Source organism: Protopterus annectens, chromosome 12.part0, assembly GCF_019279795.1.
Source record: "Protopterus annectens isolate FY-2018-M chromosome 12.part0, PAN1.0, whole genome shotgun sequence".
NCBI lineage: Eukaryota > Metazoa > Chordata > Ceratodontiformes > Protopteridae > Protopterus > Protopterus annectens.
Genome location: NC_056746.1, coordinates 755,715,453 through 755,722,421, shown reverse-complemented (window position 1 = coordinate 755,722,421; position 6,969 = coordinate 755,715,453). Strand labels below are relative to the sequence as shown.

The window sequence follows — 6,969 nt, the reverse complement described above, 5'->3', positions numbered from 1 at the left end:
TTGTGATAAGCTTTTTAACTCTATTGCGAAGTGTTTTGAATTCATTAAGGGTGGTGGGAGTTTTGTTTCTTTGGTAACACGACCATGTTTTGTCTCTGAGTCGCATAGCAGTTTTTGTGTTTTTTGTTAGCCAGGGGGTGGTTTTGTTACTTATTCTTTTGGTTTTTATGGGGGCAAAACTATTCAGCAGTTTTAGGAAAGTTGTATTGAAGTGCTCAACAGCATTATCTAGGGGTAGAGTTTTTAGGGGGTTCCAGTTTATTGATTTTAAGGAGTCAGAGAAGGCTATTGGGTTGAATTTTTTTAGATAGCGAGTGCTGATGTAATTATGGGTTACTTGTAATGGAGATGGAAGACGTCTGGTGTAAATGGGAAGGTGGTCACTGAGGGAATTAGGAAGAGTTCCACTATCATTGTAGTTGTGAGGGTGAGAGACTAAGATCCAGTCTAGGGTACTTCCACTGGTAAAACTCAAGTTACCTACTTTCATATCTAACTTCTCTAGTGCACACTGCAGACTGCATTCTTTTCAATCTTACCTTTAAGCATCCCTGTTACTAGCACTTTCTCTAATACCTAAAAAGATCATCTCTACTTGACTCCAAGTAGACTTTTCTCTATCTGTTAAACCTAGCACTTGCTCCTACAGTACTTATTACCTTGATATGGCACTCTTATAGATAGCACCCCAAAAAGGCAAACCCCCATTTCTCGGTCACCCACGTCCCCCGGAATCTCTTTTAAAGTTTTTTTGTCTAGTCCTTCTAGCATGTCGTGGGATCAGTTGCTAGTGTCCTCTCCTGCTCAGCTGGTGAACCTGGGAATATTGAGGCAATGTTACAATTGCCTCATGTACCTGAACAACCCTCTCCTCCTCCCACAAAACACAAATACATGCGAGAGATGCAACTATCTGCCAAACTGGAGGCTGAGCTCTCTCAACATAGGACTGGCAAGACCAGTCAGGAGGAGAAGGTTACCACACACACTATAGACCCAGTCTCACATAGTACCATCACAACCTCAAATCATACACATAAACACACAAAGACATACTCAAGTGGCTCTGATCAAAAATCTACCAAAACAGCAGAGGCCACCAAAGCAGACACCCAAACAACCACCACCTCAGAACACAACACCTGCAACACATAGACCTCACAGTCAGAGTGTCAAACAGTCACAGCCCTTAAGGCAAAACACAATGCCAGACACACTAGTCATTGGTGACTCCATAGTCAGACACACTGACGTCCCGCTCACCAGACTGAGTAAAGAGAAGGTCACAGTAAGCTGCCTGTCGGGTGCTAGAATCTGCCACATAACGCAAGCACTCAGGTCTCTCAACAGCAGGTACAAATACGACTCAGTCATTGTCCACGCTGGTGTAAACGACCTGAGACGTACCTCCTTGGACTACATGAAAAGAGACATTGAGGAGCTCTCTGATTATGTAGCCCAGGCAGGTATGACCCTGACCTTGAGCAGTATCCTACCTTCACCAAGAATGATGCCACAATACAGAGATAAGATGACCAGCTTTAACAATTGGCTTAAACTCTGGTGTCATTCAAAAGGGATCAATGTCTGTCTGCCTGGGATGACATGCTGGACAAGCCACGCTGCCAAGGGATGGCTTGCACCTGTCACCCTGGAATTCTGGATATTGGCAAAGGCTCTTGCCACCCCATAGTGCCTTTTCAGGCAAGGCTCAAATTCTAAACCTACCACCCTAGAACACAAAAAGGAAAAAACTAAGGGTAATGCTGCTCAATGCCAGAAGTCTAAATCTCAAAATGCACGACTCACGAGGCCCTTCTCAGTATGGAGAACATTGATGTCTGTGCAGTGACAGAAACCTGGTTCAAGGCTCCTGAGAGCACCCCAGCACTATCAGGTTTTACCTCTTATCATGCGTTCCGGCCCCAAAATCCGGCCAATACCAAGAAAGGAGGGGGGGTATCCATATTCATCAAGGACACCCACACCTCAAGACTGGTGGCAACGCACGATGCATCGGAGACCATCCAGGTGCAATTAACCATAGGCAAGACTGCTCTGCAAATTGTAGCATGTTACAGGCCACCTCACAAACTCAGGAACCTCACATGGCCTTCCTGAAAACACTAGAGGGGATAAATGTATCACCAAACACCATCATACTAGGTGACTTCAATTACCCTAATATAGACTGGGAACACTACTCAAGCCTAAACACCCTAGCCCAAAAGTTCCTGGAATTCATAAACTCAAATGCCATGGAACAACTAGTCACCATCCCCACAAGAGGAGAAAACATACTTGATCTCATCATCACGAACATGGGAGCACAATGTTCAACACCGAAGTATACCCCTCACTGGTGAGATCAGATCACAAACTAATCTCGCTGGAGGTCCTCATCCCACCCCACCTGAAATAAAAAGACCACAGTAAAGAACTTCTCAAAGCCGACTTCACACTTCTAAAGACTAGTGTGGTCTCCTTTAAGGCCCCGAGCCGGCGGAAAACAGTACTCAAGCCGCTGAATCACTTACAAATGCCTTCTACCAGCACCTGCAGGACTGCATGGATAAGGCAATCCCAAGCAAAACAAAGACTCTTTGTACCAAAGGCAGGCGTCCAGTCTGGTGGACCCCAGCCATAAACAAACTCTACAACAAAAGGAGGAAGCTACTACAAGATAGAGCAAAATCCTTAAAAGGTAAGACACCCTTGATCACTATAAGTAAAAAACTAAGAGCTCTCATAAAATCATCCAAAGCAAATTTTGAGAGAAAAATAGCTAAAGACTCAAAAGACAATCATAAGGCCTTCTTTAGCTATGTTAGAAACCTGGGAGGAAACTCCCAGATATGCTCAGAACTAGTTCAAAATGATGTGAAGATTACTGATCCTACAGACATTGCCAACATACTGGCTGACAGGTTCAGTGCAAACTTTCCCCCCCCTCCCCCCCAAAAGGAGAGATATCTATACCAAGCGATTGCAGCCCCCCAAACATCTCCAACGCCCAAGTGAGAACTGCTCTCCAAAGCAAAAAACACAGCATCCATGGGACCTGATGGTGTCCCCGGCTGTGTGCTCCACGAACTCAACGAGGAATTAAACCCACAGCTAGGACAGCTGTTTAATCATAGTCTTACCTCTGGATACGTACCCAGGGAGTGGCGCACTGCAACTGTGGTCCCACTTCACAAAGGCGGTGCCTCCACCGACCCTGGAAATTACCGCCCATTAGCTTGACAAGCCTTATCTGCAAAGCCATGGAGAGGATCATAATGGACCTCATAAATAAAGACATAGGAATTTGCAGACTTTGGATCCATCCCAGTTTGGCTTTGTCAAAGGCAGATCATGCCTTCTAAACTTGGTTGACTTTTGAAACAGTCACCAAAGCCATTGATGAGGAAAGGCAGTCCATACAGCCTACCTCGATCTGGCGAAGGCCTTGATACAATACCCCACTCGGGTATCATTGAAAAACTCAAGAGCTTAAATGTTAACCCATACATCACAAGAGGGGTTGCAAACTGGCTGAGTTACAGAACCCACAGGGTCAGAGTTGCTGGCGCCATGTCAGACTCAAAGCCTGTCACAAGTGATGTACCACAGGGCTCAGTCCTGGGCCCACTCTTGTTTGGCATCTACTTTTCCAAGTACAAGCAAACACAGGAGGGTTATGGCTGACAAAGTTTGCAGATGACTGCAAACTGGGCCATAGTAGAAAACACATCTGACACAGATATCCTTCAGAAGGATCTCACAGAAATGGATAACTGGTGCCAGAGCCATGGCCTAAAGTTAAATGCCAAAAAATGCATAGTCATACCCTTCGGGAAACAAGGTTACCCTAGCTACCAAATAGGTGGCAATCCACTGAGCACAGAAGAAGTTATCAGGGACCTGGGGACCCAGGTTGATAGTAGTCTGTCATTCGACACCCATGTAGCTAAAGTAGTTAGGAAGACCTTCTACATTGCCCACTTTATCATGAAGGGATTCTCATCTAGATCAAGGGAGGTCATAGTCCCTATACTCATCACTCATCAGACCAATGATTGAGTACAATGCCCCATTCGGAATGTATCTGACCCGACACTTGTAGCAGCTGGAGAGGCCACAAAGTTCCTCACCAAAAGGATAAAGGGTCTCAAACATCTGTCCTATGCTGCCCGACTGAAAGAACTCCAGCTCTATTCAGTCGCTTACCGCTTGCTCAGAGGTGACCTTTGCCTAACATACAAGGCCATGTCAAACCCAGATTTGATGAATATGCTTCACCTCAAAAAATCTAGATCCGTCAGAGCCACAAGGGCGGGAGACTTAAACCTCGACACAGCTATTAATAGGACGTGCTGGAGGGATAGATTCATCACCCAAAGACTCCCTATGCTGTGGAATAAAATCCCGGTATATGTGAGGCAGAGCACCTTGCTGGCCTTGTTCAAGAGAAATCTTGACCAATGGATGGGAGATCGCAGATATACCCCAGGGATTACCTCAGTGTCACTGCTCGACAGAGGCACAGCAAAATAATGGGTATAGTTCCCCATACTAAAGGGGTGGCGTAAGCCACAAAACTATGGGCTAGGCTTGTAAATGCCCTCGGGCAGATAGCCTAGTATGAACCTATGAACCTATGAACCTATGAGAAGTCTTTAGAGGGCCTAGTAGGGAGGATGATGAGCTGAGAGTACTTATAAAGGTTGATGTTTAGGCGGTGTGTAGGTGAATGAATGGAAGACCAATTAATATTAGTGTCTCCCATGATAATAGTTTCATTACTGATATTGGTAGAAAGCCAGGATAGTATATCTTCAAGTACTGAGATATTGTCTCCAGGGGGAATGTAAAGTGACGCTATGCAAATGTGTTTGTGTTTATTTAAAGAAAATAGAGCTAGAACTAATTCTGCATTGGAGAATTGTGGAATAGGTTTGTTGTAGGGAGTAATGGATAGGGAGGATGAGTAAAGTAGAGCTACCCCCCCCCACCCTTTTTCTGTACCCGGTCTTTTCTGATGATATAGTAGTTTGGTGGTACTATTTCAGCATCTTTTATATGTGGTTTTAACCAGGTTTCTGAAATAGCTAGGATGTCAGGCTTGTTGTGGTGAAGCCAGGCATGAAAATTGGGGATTTTGTTAACTATGCTTCGGGCATTTAGAGAAGCTAATAGTATGGATTTTGATGTAGGGTAAGTGGTGTTTGGGCCTGGGTTAGGGTGTATATCTCCTGATAGAAGTATGGTTGATAAGAGTTGGAAAATGGTGGTGGGGTGTTTGGATTGTCTTGTTTGTATCTTGTATGTTGTTGGGTTTATGTGGATATTGGAGGTTAGAGAGGGGCTAAAGGGTTTATAAGTAGAGCTTAGTTTGTAGTTAAAAAATAGATGGGTCTTTATGGGATACAGTGCAGGGGAGAGAGATTGAGACAAATGAGTTTGAGTGGGTTGAAGGGAGTGAGCTGGTTGAGTGAAGTAGTGGTGTGTGACTTATGGAGTTGGGCTGGGTGAGGTGATAGATATAAGTAAGGTTTAGTATTAGTAGTAGTTGGATTGAGAATGATGTTAATTTAGCAAGCATATTGAGGCTGATAAATTAGAATATGTAGTTTAGGTAGGAGGATTAGGAATAGATTTTGTGTTCAGTATGAAGGGTGGTATGAGTAGATGGATTATAGGGGGAGGGGGAAGATGATGGTGAAAGGGGAGGAGTGTGATAGGTAGAGAGGAAGAAGGTGGAGAAAGGGGTGGGGTGTAAACGGTAGACAGGAAGTAGGAGTGGTCTGGTAAGTATAAGTGTAGATGCACTGGGGGTGGGTGGGATTTGGGGGTAGGGGAGCAGAGTGAGCCAGAGGCGAGCAGTGGAATGAAAATGGCAATGGAGCAGCTGGAGGAGAGACAATCAGTCAGCAGAGCTGATTACCTTTGGAAAGGTTAGCAAGACTAAAGTGGGAAGGAACACAGATAGGTAGGGAGGCTGTTATAGAGCAGGAGAGTGTAATAAGTAAGAAAAAGGGTACAGTGTGAAGTGTTAGAGTAGTTCAGTTTAATAGAAGTATGGAGTCATAACGGCAGAATGTGAAATAGATAAGCAGGAGAAAAGTTTAGATGGGATAGGGGTGCCACCTACTGGACAAAGCTGGTATTACAATTAACTATAGTGGGGAGGGTAGGCTCTTGATAATTTAGGAAAGTGAGAAAAAATTAGTAAGTGGGGTACTGAGAGGTGGTGTAGGAGATTTGTTTACTAAGGTAGCTAGTTTAGGGGGTAAAAGGCTGCTGGCTGACCGGGCTCAGGGCGAGCTTTAGAACCCCTGAAATAATAGCGGGCTGTAGTAAATGTTACAGGCAGGACATAGGTAACATACTTTTATTTTCTTTTCCTTGAGAGAGGAAGCAGGGAGTAGAGTCTGAGAGATGACACCACGGTTTATTGTTGAAAGGGTCCTTTGTCTCCAGGTAGGTAGGTTCTCAGAAAATATAGGCTGGAAGGTAGGTTCTCAGAAAAATATAGGCCGGAACAGCACAGTGTAGAGCAGGGTACGTGTGTGTGAGAGAGAGAGAGAGACAACAGTGGTGGTGAGTAGCAAGAAGCTAGCATTAACATAAGTACATTAGTACAAAGTTGAGAGAAAAAACAGTTAGACAATGTACATTCACTTTTATGTACTATGTTACTAGTATCCTGAGACAGCTTATAATTAGCAATCCTATTAGAGGAGGAAGATAATGCCTTACAGAATATACCAGAAACTCTTTGGTCAACAGAAAAGTCAGATGTAGGACTTATTCGTACAGCAGGACCAGTTACTATCATGCCAAAGTCAGCATTTAGACCACAAAAAAGACAGCATCCCTTAAGAAAAGATGCAGAGGTAGGAATCAAACCTATTATAGCAGCTTTACTTAAGGAAGGGGTGCTGGTGGAATCTCCTGATTCACCATGTAACACACCCTTATTTC

The 6,969-nt window shown here is 44.4% G+C and overlaps 1 long non-coding RNA gene across 1 annotated transcript; it reads left to right on the top strand.

Moving 5' to 3' along the window:
• Positions 1–417: 417 nt before the first annotated feature.
• Positions 418–4,783, top strand: LOC122817355. The gene is made up of 3 exons (XR_006367217.1): positions 418–464; positions 1,351–1,353; positions 4,656–4,783. It is a non-coding gene; the product is annotated as an uncharacterized LOC122817355 (long non-coding RNA).
• The last annotated feature ends 2,186 nt before the right edge of the window (positions 4,784–6,969 follow it).